Here is a 17263-nt window from a genome sequence, read left to right as displayed (position 1 = left end):
GTGCTCGGCGGCAGCGAAGCTGGCGCGACGGAGCGAGACGCGACGATATCGCGGGAGGGGAGCGAGGACACATCCGCACACCTCGGAGGGTATTATGCCACAGCGACAACATTGCTTTCAGCTTAAAGGCGAGCCCTTCCCCCATACCATCATGTGCTTTTCGGTACGACCTAGGCAGCAAAATTCCAGCAGATGGTCCCGTCGTTTATCCTCAGTATTACATTTTTCAGAAAGCTTGAATGGTTTCTGAACCCAAATATGCTGTAAGCCCGAAATAAGCAGGAAAACATTCAGATTCATGTTACACTGTGCCTTGCATTCATTTTACGACGAAAATTTAATAGCACTCGTCAAATTCATAGCCAGAATGCACAACAAGTTATATAAAAAAATGGCTCTATTATAGCGTCGTTAAGCCTGGGTCTCTTTGGGACGGTAAACAATATAAAAGCTTCCAATGTTATCACATCAATTTGTTGGAATGTTAAAATATGCACCGATATTATAGCCTCAGGAAACATTAGGGACGTATTTCATGACCAATAACACATTTTTAATGTTGAGTAACGGATATATTATTGTAGAAATGCCTGATATGCACATTAAATCACTTGAAATGGCAAGCCGAAAGGGAAAGCTAAAACCTATTGACTCGTGCGATGCGAGAGATTGGTCCGGACCTCTTGAAGGTATGCTGCAATTGTTTCACCAGGACACACAGCAGATACAGCCGCACCTGGCATCAGCCAGAAAATTTACAGAAGTATTTTTCACCGTGATACTCCTATAGCGTAACTGTGTAAACAGTTTAAACGTGAGAAAGCTGTAAATGAATAAAATTACGAACATGGTTAACATGATTTATCGAACCTCGCGTGCGTATACCACTTAAATACACATATCAAGCTACACGGTGAAGTTCCCTACCTGTAATTTTCAAGCATTGCTCAATTTCCCAATGTTAATCTTTGGTGTTAAAAGCAGCATTGAAAGCCAACTACGCATTTCATTCGATAAAATTATCTTTTACACTAGAGGCAACAACACAGGGACTACCAGCCAGACGTTCATAGTGTGCATTAGGAGCAATAAAGGTGCATGCGCGGGAAGGAATGCATGTTTTCAGAAACGGAGAGGACGGAAATAATTCCGTCCTCTCCGTGCCACTTCTTTAGTATCACGCTGTCAAGAAACACCTCGGCGTGTCTTTTTTTAAAGCGCATTTCCTTGCGGCGCGTGTGCAGTGCGGTATTAGGTTTGGGCCGCGCGCCTGGTTATCGTACCGCTGCCACCAGTTGTTACATGCGGCTCGCGGCCCCCCGTTAGCGTTGGCCTGACGGCTCCGTGGCTCGGCGGATGGCATCAACGGTCCCAGCAAAGACGAGGCGTCTTCTAACGAAACAACCTTTCCTACAACATCATGAAGAAACGGGCAGAGAAGCTGACCTGGAGAGAATACAGACACTCTCACACAGCTGGTGTCTAGCGTCGTGTCAACGGCGCGTCAAAGTAGTCTCTGTCTCAGCGGAGTCTGCCGCTGCTTTTTATAGGCTTGCCAGTTCACAGGGAAAGGGAGAGCCCTGCATGTCCAGACACGAGACGATGACTCAATCACAGGTGGCCCGACCGCATCTCTTCCACCTCCTGCAGACGGGCGAGGGCGACACACTCTCCCTCGAGCTCCGGGCTTGGCCAGCGTTTGCAAACACACGCACGCACACACATTTGGCGCGTGGCAGGATCATGTAGAGCCTTGCCCGCGGGAGGAAGCGTTGGGCGGCCGATGGACGGCGCCGAAATGGCCGTGCCGCTCGCCGTTCTGCCTGTTGCTGTGCGGTGACCGCGTGCTGTCACGCTTGTCGGTAGCAAAACGTAACAGATTGCCCCGCCGGGGAAGGGAGATCCCGATGGGCAGAGGACTGCATTCGCTGTCCGGAGGGATCGTAGCGAAACGTAACAGACTGCCCCGCCGGGGAAGGGAGATCCCGATGGGCAGAGGACTGCATTCGCTGTCCGGAGGGATCGGGATGTTGCTGCTAGCCGGGATCGTCCGACTCTGCTTCTCTTGAGCCCAAGCAGCCTGAAGAAGTCCTTGGCAAGTGCGGGTTTCCAAGGAGCTCTGCAACCTGTCTTCAGAAGAGTTTTCTGACTACCCACAAAGTCACAACCGCGCTAAAGACTCAACCGCTCAGCCAGCAAGCACGGCACAAACTTCACGAAGTTATGCCAGACTATTCCCCTCTTATGCCCCCTTCTACATTAAAGGGTATTGTTCAGCAGCACTTGGAACGCGTCCACAAATTTGAAAAACGCATTTTCAAAACATCACTTCAAACAAAGATAATGAATATAAATGTTCAAAATCCTATGTCAGGAAGAAAAACACCAACAAGTGAAAATTGAGGCTTCTCACGTTAGGGGCTCCAATTTAAGCCATCGGCGTTACCCTTGAGATCACCCTTTTCACGAAATCTTCGGCTGTCGGTTTCACGGAACAACCTTGCCGTCTTGTTTCTGTGCAAAGAAACATACGAGCACGAGTTACTCGCTTTTCTAAACAAACTATCCCTCTCGTTACGCTTGGCGCACCAGTCACGCATTTTCTCGGCACGGGTGCAATTGTGCCTTTGGGATAGTCGCTTTCTTTTTCGCGATAGCTTCAACTTGCTCCATTCTTTCTCGCGCCTGCTTTTCGGTTGTTTTCTGCGGCAGCACTGGAACACATGCTTTCTGCTTTCTTTTTGCAATCGTTTGAGTTTGCTCTCCTTGCGATGACAGCATTCTTTCTCGCGCCTGCCTTTTCGCGTTTTTCGTCGGCAGCACTTGAATACCGGCTTTCTGCTTTCTTTTGACACCATCTCTGACAAGCTAGCGGTAACCGGAGCTAGTAGGTCACCGGTGTCGTCAAAGAGGTCAAAGTGTGGCGCCGTGTCTGCATCGCGGCCAGCAGCGCAGGACTCACTTTCAGTCAATTCCGAACAACGGCTGACGTCAGTCGAGTCAGTCCCCCTTCTAGGCATTTGCTCTGGCGGCTCGCCACTCAGTGCGTCGCCTCGCTCAGAGCTAACCGGAGCACGATCAAGATCCTTCGACAGCTGGGGCGCTTCGGATGGTGTGAGGGCCATGTGTGCCACGTCCGCGTTCGCACTGGGGTTGCTTTCGCGAATATAACCTAGCGTGGTATCGGGGCACGAACGATTCTGACTCTGCTCTGGTCGCTGGCTGACGCCTTCGCAAGTCTCGCTCTCCACAGCGTACGCGCACTCCTCGTCGGTCTGCCTTGGCTGATTACAACTGGCGGGCTGCGCAGTTTCCCTGATCGCACTTCGCTTTTCGGCGTGCCCTGCTCTGCGACAAAGCTGATTTCGGAAACCGAAATGTTGTCATCTTCTAGCTCGTTTCCATCTCCGCTATGCTCTACACAAGCTTCTGCATTTAAATCGAGAGGCGGTTCAGTTACTACTAGTTCCCCACTCTCATTTGATGAAACTGTATCTCCTACAGCTACTTGGGTCGGCATGCAGCTCACCTCGCTTAACGGCGTCACTTCGGACGTCACGCCGATTAAGCCTGTGCTAACCGTCTCAACTAGTGGCTCGACCAAGGTAACACGATGCTCTTCTGTTCGAGGATCGGTCGGCTCACTACTGCAGCACGTTTCTCGGCCGCTTCCTCAAACTGTGTATCACACTCCGGTGAAATTTCGATTTGCTCCGGAACTTCCGCACTGTCTAGCCATTCGATTACAGCGGCTTTCAACTGATACGCCAAATCAAAGTACGTCGTGTCGCAATGTTTCTCGTTCTCATATCTTTTCCGAAGATCATGAGGCGTTATCTGATATTGTATCAGCAATGACTCTTTTAGTGCATCGTAATTTTTCAAGCGGTCGCTAACCAAGCCCTTGATTTCTTCAGACGCTTCAGCGGAAAGAAGAGCTACCAACTTTTGCCCCCAACTATCTCGCTCGAAGCGTTTACGTCTACAGACACTCTCGAAGTCTGCCAAATAATCTATCATATCCTCGGCGATGGGGAACGGTGGCGAACCGTCTCCCGGTATTGAACCGTTACACTGAATGGCATTGCAAGCTTTAATCTTTTCCACGCTCATTCTATGTGCTGATATCTCCAGCTACATCAGTTTCCTTACGTGGGTGTCCTCTTTCTCGTGACGTTCCCTATGTTCACGAATCTCTTTCTCGTGACGTTCTCTACGTTCACGTTCTTGTTTCTCGTGACGTTCTCTATGTTCACGTTCTTTCTCGTGACATTCTCTACGTTCACGTTCTTCTTTCTCGTGATGTTCCTTACGTTCACGTTCCTCTTGACGTTCGTCAATGATCTCAAGGCATTCCAAAAGCTCGTCGTCTTCAGCTTCCAACGCAAGAATACCCTTTAACACTTCTGGTTTTCTGAGTTTGTCTGACAAATCCAGACCCAACTCTTCCGCAAGCTCCAGCAATTTCGGTTTGCGCAACGACTTCAAATCCAAATTCATGGCTGTTCCGAGTGCTGCCTTCTCTACTGCCCATTATTGCCTTGCTGCAATTAACCCAGCAACAACGACAACACAATTACCAGCTCTGTTCTCTACTTAACAAAAGCCTGGCAAAACTCAGTAGAAGTAAGTCCCGCACTCACCAAACCTCTCAGCCTAGAATCCGACTAAGTCGTTCCGCTGCAGGCAATCAGTCATCACACAGGGCTCGTTGCACTGCTCCCGGCTTTCCGCTTAGCTGCTTCTTGCACGGGTCATGCCTGGGACATCTCCGCTCTTCCCACCAGATGTTGCACCTCGTTCAGGCCTGGCTCGTTTCACCAACCATGGTCACGGCTTGGTCGTCCTCGTCCCTCCGCAGTTCACCAGTTGCTGGACAACGGTATCGCCTGGCTCGTTCCTCCGACCACGGTTGCGGCTTGGTCGTCCCACCGCTGCCTACCAGTTATTACATTTGGGGCTCGCGTGCCCACCCCACCGCTGACGCCAGTTGTTAGGTTTGGGACTCGCGTGCCAGGGTATCGCACCGCTGCCACCAGTTATTAGGTTTGGGTCGCGCGCCTGGTTATCGTACCGCTGCCACCAGCTGTTACATGCGGCTCGCGGCCCCTCGGTAGCGTTCGCCTGACGGCTCCGTGGCTCGGCGGACGGCATCAACGGTCCCAGCAAAGACGAGGTGTCTTCTAACGAAACAACCTTTACTACAATATCATGAAGAAACGGGCAGAGAAACTAACCCGGAGAGAATACACACTCTCACACAGCTGGTGTCTAGCGTCGTGTCAACGGCGCGTCAAAGTAGTCTCTGTCTCAGCGGAGTCTGCCGCTGCTTTTTACAGGCTTGCCAGTTCACAGGGAAAGGGAGAGCCCTGCATGTCCCGACACGAGACGATGACTCAATCACAGATGGCCCGACCGCACCTCCTCCACCTCCTGCAGACGGGCAAGGGCGACACACTCTCCCTTGAGCTCCGGGCTTGGCCAGCGTTTGCACACGCACGCACGCACACACATTTGGCGCGTGACAAGATCACGTAGAGACTTGCCCGCGGGATGAAGCGTTGGGCAGCCGATGGACGGCGCCGAAATAGCCATGCCGCACGCCTTTCTGCCTGTTGCTGTGCGGTGGCCGCGTGCTGTCACGCTTGTCTGTAGCGAAACGTAACAGCGGGTATTTCGTCGCAGATGGCTGTCTTTGACACATTAGTTTCTGGCTTTTAAGCTTTTTGCACCTTACCTTTTCGTCCTGCCGTCTTAATAATAACGGTCCCGTACGTACTAAGCGAGAACGCTCGTCTTTAACACATTAGCCTACTTTTTCGATTTTCAGATTTCACCCGGGCAACACTTATCACCTAAAAGAGATTGTGCACTGGTGAAGACCATAAAAACACCCCTACGTAAAACTCTCTCATTAATACTATAGAATTCATCTATATTACCCGCTACATACTTATTGACAAGGAAACCTACTCCTAGTTGTCGCCTCTCTGGTAAACCTCGATAACACAGTACATGCCCATCCTTCAGTATAGTATATGCCTCATTCGGCCTCCTAACCTCACTAAGCCCTATGACATCCCATTTCATGCCCTCTAGTTCCTCTAACAGCACTGCTAAACTAGCTTCACTAGCTAGGGTTCTAGCATTAAACGTTGCCAGGGTCAGTTTCCAATGGCGGCCTGTCCAGCGGAGCCAGGCTTTCTTAGCACCCCCTGCTGCGTCACAGGTCTGACCGCCGCCGTGGTCAGTTGTTCCGCAGCCGCTGGTGACTGAGGGCCGGGGTTTTATGGAGCTTATCATAGCTTATCACGTAAAACTCAATGGGAAACTACTCAAAACTAACCGCTAGGCAAACCATGCAAAGAGAGTGAGGCATGGGTTCGCTCTTATGTAATTTGCGCACCAACTGGTGAGCTCTTGTGACCTCGCAGCATGATCTCGTAGAATGGCGGCGCCAGATTTAGGCCTCGCCCGGGAGAAAAGGGACAGTCCCAGATGATGTGTTCGAGGGCCTATCTCGAGTCACAGTTTATACAATATTCTGATCATTCTCCTGGGAGCATATGGCTCACCAGGAGCGGGTGTGGGAATCTTCCAGTCTGAAGGCGTCGCCCGGCGACGGCCTGCCTTTCATGTAAGGTAGGGGCTGGCGGAGCAACCACCTGCCGACTCAATCGATAGTGCTAAACTTTTTGCGTAACAGTTGGCACACTCTACGCTCCCCGCTCTAAGCCCCCCCCCCCCTCTCTGCCGCCGGCTCGGTGGTAGAACTCTCGAGCCATGGCATGGGCGAATTGCCTTGAACGCCAGTGTGCGCCGGCGTCCATATCAGTTGTACAGTTCGCGAGATTGGATATTGGTGTAATATTCGATTCGCCTGGGGGCAATCAACCCACGAATGTAATTTCGTATGGCAGTTTTGCTGTCGCAGATCACGAAACGCGCCTTCGTCTGGGCGCAGGCTAGAGCTACAGCCACTTCTTTAGCTATCTCCGGAGATCTAGTTTTCAAGGTGACTACGATGATCGGTCTACCCTACCCGCTCGTTACCGCTACTACCTCAAAGGGGCTTGTTCCTCGGGCAGCATCTGCAAATGCTACTTCCTCCGGCGGCAGGCGGCTGAATTTTCTACTGAGTATTTGAGCTCTGTTTTCCCAATGCTCTTTATGGTCTTCGGGATGCATGTTTTTTGGCAGCGGGGGTATCCACAGCCTGTCGTGTTGATCCCTAGTTTTTCTAGTATGGATCTGGCTGTGGCGGTTAGGCGGAGCTGCTCTACCTGTGATGTGCGCACCATTTCTGCGATCTCATTCTAAGTGTTATGGATGCCCAGTTGCAGGAGGCTAGCGGTGGAAGAAGAGCGTGGGAGACCAAGGGTTCTTTTAATACTTGTGTGGATGAGGCTGTATAGTTTCTCTCGCTCTGCTGCCTTAAAGGGTAAGTATGGCGTAAAATAGCTGATTCGACTAATGATAAATGCCTTGATTATGCGCAGAAGATTCTTTTCCTAAAGTCCTCTGCCTTTGCTTGAAACTAGGCGGATGAGGCTAACTGTTTGAGATACATGCCGCTCAATCCTCTTAACAGTTTCTCCGTTATAGCCATTATCTTGGTGGAGCCTAGTATACGGATCTGCGATACGCAGGGAACTTGCTGTTCTTGTACCGAAATCTGTATATCCACTTTACGCTCGTTCCGCAGGTACTGCGGATTGTAAATAGAGAACTGATATTTCAGGCGAGCATGCAAGCCCACGTTCTGCTACAAGCTTCACGGCCGTGTCTACCGCCTCTTGTATCGTGTGCTCAATTTCGGCATCGCTGCCCCGGCTGATCCAGAGTGTAATATATATCGTCAGCATAAATAGTAATATTTAAATAAGGGTAACGTCATAGTTGTGATGATTTCGCCATTACTACGTTGAAGAGAAGAGGCGAGAGTACCGAGCCCTGGGGGTACCGCTACTACCAGAGGGGAATAGTGATCATGTGCTATCAAGGAATTTAAAGCGGGCACTACGTCCACTCAAAACGATTTTGACATAGTTACATATTTTTTCCCTAACATTCAATGCCGACAGACCGGCTATGACTCCCTGGTGAGAAATGTTATCAAATGCCTTCTTTACATCGAGTCCAAGGATGGCCTTAACATATTTACTCTTGGACCGGATAATATCGCTTAGAAGGGTTGTTTTATGAGCTGGTTGGTGGTTCATACTTCAAGTAATGCTTCGGCTGCAGACAATGACAAGACGTTAGCGCTCTGTCGTGTTTTTTACGATTTGTTCTTGTCTGCCGCGCCGAAGCATTTCTTGAAGGACCGGATAATCACATGTTCCAATTGGACCATGAGGTCCTGTCTCGAGAGATGAGAGTGGAAGCCGATCATGTCCCGCGGGAAAGGTCTTGTCTGTCGATTATGTGATGAGCCTGGTTATAATAACATGCTCCAGTAGCTTTCCCAAGCATGATGTCAGAAATATTGGCCATAAATTGTATATCAAAGTCATTTATTGGGCTTAGGTATGAGAATAATGTCAGCCGTTTTTTATTGCTCAGGTATTTACCCTTTCTCCGAGCACTCCCGCATAAGATGAGTTAGTGCCGTACCGATTCGTCATCTAGGTTTCGCAGTATTTTATTGCTGATACCATCTGGGGCCGGCGCCTTGTTAGTTCTAAACTCAGCTCTCACATCTGCTCCGCTAATATGGGCATCAAGCTCATCATTGGCGTCCCGGAAGTAATCTGAAAGGGGTCTCCTGCTTGCATCGCCGACCTATAAGTTTTGTAACTGTCGAAATAACTTTTCGTCATCTCCTGGGAAGTATAGTGTAATTTTTATGAGGTTAGTGTCTGCTTCAGCTTTTGAGCTCGCGGGTTCCAGGAAGTGACTAAGAAGTCCCCAAGTCTAGGCATGCTCATATTATTTTCCATCCTCCCAGGTTTGCTCGCATAGCTTGAAAGAGTAATCTTCAATGGCTTTATTTAGTCGAGGTATCTTGTGCCGTAGGTTAAGATTGCACCGCTGTCCCTTAAAGGGCCACTGTCCAGGGAAGGCCCTTTTAAGCAAAGGAGCCCAGTGTTTCGATCAGGTACCGGAGACAGTCCGTGCAAAATGCTACAGTGACACGCGCGCCGCAAAGCATCGAAAATACAATTCAAAGCTCTCTCATGCTCTCCTTTGGGAAGCCGGCTTCCCCGTTTCCGCCGCTGGCCCGACGGGCCACAGTAATGACGTACGTACCGCGAACGTCGTCCATTGGTCCATCTCGCTGACTGACGGGAGAAGGATGGGTGTCTACCGCTCGCTGCGCGCTTTTCCCTCGCCACGGCCAGACTACAGACTGAATCCAGCGGCGCGCGCTCCCTCGGCCGTTTTTTTTTTTCGCGCTCGCGGAGTGTCACGCCCCACCTCCCGCCAAACGCGGAGGAGGAAGGGGAATTTGTCTTGCGGAGGCTAGACGACCTCGGGCAGGAGAGTGAAAAACCTTTGCGAGGGAACGGAAGGAGAGAAGCATGACAGAATGGGGTGATTGCGGTGGCTGTAACTGCGTTATTAGTTACTCTTTTCAAAAACATTTTGCGGCCTTGCGTTCTAGGGGCGAAGTCTCACAGTCACCGGCGAAGAAAATATTTTCGACCGGAGGGTGGACAGTGGGCCTTTAAGTCTCCGTTCCATTCGTTCCTTTGCCACCCGCATGTGGAGAAGACGACTGTAGTCGCTACCGGGGAGTTGTGCAACCCACGTGTCGAGGTCGGTTATTTTGCTTTTATTTTCGACTGTCCTGTTGTCCCGGAATTTCTCCCATTCTACTATCGCCGGCTTTGCATGTCTGTCGCACGATTCACAAACTTCATATTTCTTGCGATAAAGTTGGCACTTCAGTGGCATGTCTCCATGGAAGATCCATCGAGGCACATCCCCTTGCTCGGAACGTATAAGCACCGTCTTAGAGTCTTTTCCAAGCCTCCGGGCACCAACTACTCGAGGATTGTTGTGGCAGTCCAACATATATCTAAGATATACTCCACGGAGTGGTATAGAGGTATGCCGTGTATTACGCCTATCCCACAATTTTTAGGAGACACTTAGTAAGCAAACGTGTCGATGTGATCTTCTCCGCAGGGGATGTGGGTAACTTTTGAGTACTTTGCCATCTTCTCCAGGTGGTTGATGGAAACCATGATCGAGATCTGTTTGTGGTTGAGTATAATGACGTCGTCCGCATTTTTGGAGGGATCGAGTCCTGCCGGCACCTTAGCCGCGTCTGTCGCGGTCAGCTCTCCACTCTGTAGCAATCTTTTCAGGCCGCCTCTCGTCCGCAGAATGATTTTATACGCGCACGGCGGTAAGCGCGTACGATGCGTCTCTATTCATTGATGTGCCAAGCGTATGCCTTCCTTCGTCGCAGATGTTTGCTTCATGTCTTTTCCTTTGTCAGTCTGCGCCTTCACGATCTCGAGTGGTAGCGTCTTCGACCTCCTCATGGTGAACCACGAACATTGTCGCTGTCAACGATCTCCATGTTTGTCATTTTCTTCAAACCCATCCTTATTTCCCCGCCGTGCAGTAGATGCGCGAAGTCGGCGTCAGAGAATCTGCTGCAGCTTTCGCCGCGGTAGCTCGGAAATGGCGGTGCTCTAGGGTTAGCTAGCCGACGTACTCAGTGAAAACGAGAAGCCCAAAAATCGGCGGGAAACAAAGGCCACTTGCCGAAAAAGGTCACTAGTCCTTGTAGCTTTCTTCGCTCCCTGACGAAGAATCTTGTGGGTAGCTGGTCAATTTTTTTTAATTTATTTATTTATACATACTGCTGTCTTGTTCAGGACCTTTGCAGCGTGGGTACAGAAAAAAATAACATACATAAAGGCAAAACAATATCAGCAAATTATTTCAGGTGATCTTCGAATAATTTTAATGACTTCTGCGTAACTTCGTCGTTAGTGAGGTTATTCCAGTCAACTATGGTTTGTGGGAAGTAAGGATAATTAAAGGAATTAACACCTGAGGTGAGAGGTGCTACTGTTTTGTTGTGTCGTTGTCTTGTTTTGTAACCTGTCGAGGAAGTTAAAATACCAGATGGGTCAATGTTGTAATGTCCTGTAATCAACTGAAAAAGAACTTCAACCTACATATGCGATGCCTCTCACTTACTGATGAAAACTCACATCGTTGAAGCAATTGGGTAATCAAGCAGTGGCGGTACTTATTTACGATAAATCTTGCTGCTTTCGTTTGGATGCGTTCCAGTTTGTCTATATTCGATGCGGTGAACGGGTCCCAAATTATGACGGCATATTCAAGTGTTGGGCGGATTATGCTGTTGTATGCGAGAGAGCGAACGGTTGGTGTAGCTGATTTTAAAGATCGTCTAAGAAAAAACAGTTTACGGAGGCGTTAGCTGTGACTGTGTTGATGTGTTTTGTCCATGATAAATTATTAGTGATCCAGAGACCGAGGTATTTGAAATGTATTACCTCTGAAAGAGTGATGCTGTTAGTGCTCTACGGGAACAAATTAGCGACAGATTCGCAAATAATTTCCGCGACAGATGGCGAAAATTCACAGAGCCCATGAGACTGCGTCCTAACCTAACCTAACCTAACCTAACCTAACCTAACCTAACCTAACCTAACCTAACCGGCCGTCAAATTTGGTGGAAACACTGGTAGCATAGTGCGCGTCCGCACTCAGCGGCCGCTCCGAACGCCGGTGAACTTTGATGCCCTCGATAACGGAAATTGCAGTGTATCCGATATATTTCCCCCAATGTGTTACATTCGTCTCTCCCAAGTAGTGTATAATAAGCTATGCTATTCTATTTTTCTCTGCTATTGTTTGCTAATACATGCCACTGTTGATGAATGATGCTGCTGTAGTGTATTTTTACTTTTTTCTTAATTTATTTTTTATTATTACTTCTGTTCATTGCATAGCTTTCGCACTTGTGTTCCTTGCTCCTGGTGCCGGTTGTTTTGATTCTGCTGCTGCCGGCGAAACGTAACCGGAAGCTTGGTCCTTGTCAAGCCAACAACTTTTTCGGCGTTTTGATCACTCTCCTAGCATCACCTTGTTTGATGCAAATGAAACGATTGATTGACTGGTACTGTTACTGACATTATCAGTCTTGCGTCATTTCCTGGGGCCAGATTTCGCTGAGTGTCCGCGTTTTACGAAATCCTTTCTCTATGGGCTCACTCTCAAGCCGAGCTCATGTCACGCCCCGCGATTAAGTGTGCGCATGCGCAGTTGCGCTACCTTTGCGCGCACCAAGACGAAGTGGATGGGGCGCACGTAGTGCAAAAGCCCATGAGGAGAGCGGGAGCCCCTCCTCCCTCCCCCCTCACAAGACGGGACACCTCCCGAGGCGTAACAAAAAGAACGCAGGAAAAGGACGGAACTAGCACTGCTGAATTTGAGGTGCATTCTTGAAGGCATGCGCCAAGCTCAGGTAGCGGTATTGCATGGTCGGTCAAGTGGTTCTACGTTGTTGATGGACGTCCGTTGTACCCTGGAAAATCGGCCACGTTGACTGGCCCGGTTTCTTCACCACCCTGCACATGACGAATTAAGTACGAAAGCCGAGACACACGTCATATTATGATGTAAGGGCCAGTCCGCCGCGGAGCGAAAGAAGGAGCAAACCCTTTCGCTGCGTCACTTAGTGGGTGCGTGTGACGAAGGACTTTGTCGCCGACTTTGAACTCCAAGGGTCGCCTTGCCTTGTTGTGCTGGGTTCAGTTTTCCAGGCAGATTAGGTCCAAGTTCTCCCTAGCCTCCTTCGGGGTTTTGGCCAAGCGACTGGAAAGATCTGGGGTGAAACTGGAGTAGTTGAGCCTGTAATTCAGAGGCATGTGCCAAGGCATGCTCAACAGGAAACCAGAGTTCACGACCGAGCAGAAAAGCCTCCGGCGTAAAACCCGTTGACCGGTTTACCATTTTTCTTGTGACGAAGGCCATCCATCTCCTGTACACGGGAATCTCAGTCTCTGTGACGCTCCGTTAAAACCACGAGCATGCTTTTCAGGTTTCTGTTGATCCGCTCTGTGATGTTGGCCTTAGGATGGTAGGACGTATACTTTTTGTGCGGCACGCCAAGAGCCTTGCTGCTGCCGGTACATATCCTGCCCGTAAATACGTCGTATTGTCAGTCATCAGTTGCGCCGGGGAGCCGCACCCTGGGAATGCGTCTAGAAGGTTATCTCAAATTACCTTAGAGGCCAGTTCGTGCAGCGGGTATAATTCCACCCATTTAGAGAAATCATCCGTGATTACTAATAAGTAGCGATCCCCAGTCACTGACCTGGAATAGGGACCCATTACGTCGCAGGCAACGATTTACCATGGGTATCGGCTCTCTACAGATTGCACGAGGCCCGGTGGTTTCCCTTCCCTCGTTTTTGCGGTTTGGCAAGTGTGACAACTACGGACTTACGTCAGGATATCTCTTCTGACGCGGGGCCAAGTCGCAACGCGACACAATATCTCATATGTTTTTTTGCCACCGCTGTGGCCTGCGAGACGTATGTCGTCAAAGTACTCGAGGAAGGCCTTGATAAGGCTATTAGGGACAACCCGAACAGGGGTCTCACCACCGTCCGCGTCGGTAGCAGGCATATACCACAAGAGTAGGTCATCAGCTGCTTCCAGGTAGCTGTAGTAGTTGCCTGTCGGTACTTTGCTGGGGCTGCTCCGACACTGGCGCATCTGGATGCACTGGTCATTAGTGCCCTGGATGTCCACGAGCTGCTGCCGAGAGAATAATATGCCCCTGGCGTCTGCGGATGCTGCTGCAGCCAGGACTGCGGGTGTTGGCTCACCTTCTCCGGAACGTGGAGCTCTGGACAGGGCGTCTGCTACTTTGTGGCAAATTCCCTTCCTGTATTCTATGCTGTAATGATATGTTTGGAGAGCGAGAGCCCAGTGGGATAAACGGTCGGCTGAGTTTTGCAACTCTGACAGCTATGACAGCGCTTGGTGATCTGCCTAAATGGGGAATTCGGCCTCATACAAATACGTCAAATGTCTTCAGTGCAAACACTATCGCTAGGCACTGCTCTGTCACGCTATTGTTGCACTCCAGTCCCGTGAGGGTATGACTCGTAAACGCCAAAGGGCAAAGCTTCCCTCGATGCTCCTCGAAGCAATAACTTACCTATGCCGTACTCACTTGCGTCCGTTTGCACCGTGAATGGCAGGTCGAGGTCTGGAAGCCGTAGGCATGCGTATCCGCGATGGCTGCGTACAATGCTTGAAATGATCCGTCCTGAATGTCCGTTCAGGACCAACAGGCACCTTTTCAAACGAGCTGATGGAGGGGTCGCACTAGGTCGGCGCAGTTTGGGTGGAAGGGTTGGTAGAATGCACCATGCTTAAAGAGCGCTGGAGGCTCTTTGACGTCTGTTGGCGTTAGAAACTTCAGGATGGCCTGGAGTTTTGCTTCGTCTGGGCGGACTCTACCTTGCCCGAGAACAAAACCAAAGAGGTTGATTCTGCTCGCCAGCAGTAGCACCTTGCTAGAGTTAATGGTGATGCCTGCGTTCTGCATTCGCTGAAGGACACTGGGTAGGTGGATGGGATGTGCTTCTAGACTCTCCTAGAGCGCTACCAAAGCGTAGTTAAACTTAGCGTATCCTAGTACGATATCCATTACTCACTGAAAGTCGCAGGTGAATTACACAAACCGAAGGACAGCCGTACAAACTCGAACAAACCTCAATGGCAAGTAAATCCAGTTTTCGCTATGTCACGACGGTCAATCGGGATTTGCAGTAAACCTCTGCTGCAGTCGAGAGTAGTTAGAAACTTTGATGATCCAAATCAAACCATGACCGAGTCGGCTGATGGAAAAGGGTAGGAGTCTCGAACTGTTGCAGCATTCATCCGCCGATAATCGATGCACAATTATGATGTCCGTCTTTCTTAGGTGTAAGAACAACAGAATGCCAAGGGGCTTTTTGAGGGTCTCACCGCATTGGTGGCCAGCATTTCATCGAGGTCACCGTCCAACCGTAGGTGGTGGTAACTTTAATAACACAGAGGCTTTTTGGGCATACATGCCCCTGGGCCCCCGCGCGGCCCCACACCATTCAAACATTCATGTTCCTATTGTTCATTACGTTGGCAGCCCAGTCTGTGGCGATCTTCTGCCGAACCGGGTCCTTAGAGTGCAGCAGGGTCGCCCAGTCTTCCCAGGTGGTCAGGTGCTCTAGACCCCACGGGGGAGGATCCGCTGGGCATTGGAACAGGATGTGGGCGAGAGCTGAGGTGGGGTTGTTGCAAAGGGTGCAGGAGGGATCGGTGAGGGTGTGGTAGTGAGACGCACTATAAGGGGATGGGAGGTTGCGTGTCTGTAGTTGTCGCCAGAGCGTCTGGTGGAAGTTATCTAGAGATAGATGAGGTGGAGGGTAGACAAGTCGCTCGGCCCGATAGGCCTGCGTTACCTCACTGAAGGCGTGCATGCGATCACGCGTGAATCCCGGATCGGAGGCCGCCGGCGGCCGGTTTAAAGAACCTCGGGCTACCGCGTTGGCGGCCTCGTTACCAGGATTCCCGCAGTGCGCAGGCACCCATATCAGCTCCACACCAGCGGCGAGGGTTGGCGGCGGGCAAGCTCAGTATGCTGAACGCAGAAACGTGAACTCTATAATGCGCAAAATTTAGCATCGCAGTTTTAGAGTCGGAAATTATGTAGCGTGCTTCCGTGTGTGCAAGCGCGTAGGCGATGGCTGCTTCATCGGCGGCCTCCGAGGAAGTGATCGAGGGGAGGAGGACAGTAGCAGGAGGTTGCAGGAAGGAATTGGTGCCGGCCAATACCGCTCCCTCATTCGTGCATGCGGCGTCCACCCCTACGGCATTCGTTTAGGAGCCGTAGTATTTGTGGAGCGCCGATGCTCGGGCTCGGTGGCGTTGCTCATGATAATGGGGGTGCATGTTGCGAGGGAGAGGCTTGATGAGAAGGTCTCGGTGGAGGGGGCGAGATATGGGAAGTAGGGTAGGGTCATTCGCTGGGACGCGAATGTCTGAAGTCTCCAGGATATGGCGACCGGTGGAGGTCTTGGTGAGACGCAAGTATTGGGCATGACGATGGGCCTCCACAAGCTCCCCAACTGTGTTGTGCAGGCCAAGCTGTAGAAGGTGTTCTATGGAAGTATTGAGTGTGAGATGTGGGGCCGTCTTGAACGGCATGCGCAATATGACGTACAAGGCGTCCTTTTCCTGCCTGTTGAGTCGGAGACAGGGGACTGTGTATAAGAAACAGCTGAGGACGAAGGCGTGAATTAAACGACATAGGTCGTTCTCCTGATGGCCCAAAACTCGGCGGATGAGGTAGCGATATCGCGTCTGTCACCTGCTTTAGGTTTTTAGAGTTAAGGTGTTCTGCCATTGTTCTAGATGTGAAGTCCCAGAACCCGGAGCGTATTCACCTCTAGGATGGGACGGCCATCGAGTTCAATGGCAATGGGTGTGGGGCGGCATCCACGGGTCGTGGGGCGAAGCATAAGTAGGTCAGACTTCTCTGGGGAGCATGAGAGTCCGATATTCAGGGCGTGGTCTTGTGTGGATGATGCGGAGCTTTGTAAGGTACCTTCTATGTCGCCATCACTACCACGTGTGGTCCATAGTGTGATGTCCGCATAAAGGGTATGTCTAAGATGAGGTATCGTGGACAGCTTTTGGGCGCGGGGAATGAGGGTGGCGTTGAATAGGAAAGGAGGGAGGACGGACCCCTGTGGAGTACGGACGCTCCTGAGGGGGTAGAGTGGGGAGGCAAGGGGGCGAAAATGAACCTCAGCCATGTGGTCCGTTAAAAAAGCCTGAATTGTAGCGTACATCCATACACCTATGTTCAGGAGAGAGAGGGTGGTCATGATCGCCTGATGTTCGACGCGATCAAACGCTTTGGACAGATCTAAAGCCAGGACTGCCTTTGGGTGGCCCGGACTAGCCGGGCCAAAGATGTGAATAAACTGCCGCATGACATCCTGAGAGGAGAGATGAGGGCGGAAGCCCTCGAGGCTTGTTTGGTTTTGGTATAAGTATTACCTTGGCGTTCCGCCAGGACTGGAGAGAGTGCCCTCCGCCCAGCATTTGCTGAAGTAGTCTGTAATCTGTACGATTGATTTGTCATCCAGGTTGCGGAGTACAGAATTAGAGATTTTGTCCAGTCCCGGTGCTTAATGTGTGCGGAGAGCCAGGAGGGCCGCCCTTACCTCCGCTTTCGAAATATCAGCGTCTAGTTCCGGGCTAGGTT

The sequence above is a fragment of the Amblyomma maculatum genome, chromosome 2 (genome assembly GCF_055883805.1).
Source record: "Amblyomma maculatum isolate TAMU_Amacu chromosome 2, ASM5588380v1, whole genome shotgun sequence".
NCBI classification, from domain to species: Eukaryota; Metazoa; Arthropoda; class Arachnida; order Ixodida; family Ixodidae; genus Amblyomma; species Amblyomma maculatum.
The sequence above is the reverse complement of the archived record's forward strand: the minus strand, read 5'-3'. Positions refer to the sequence as shown.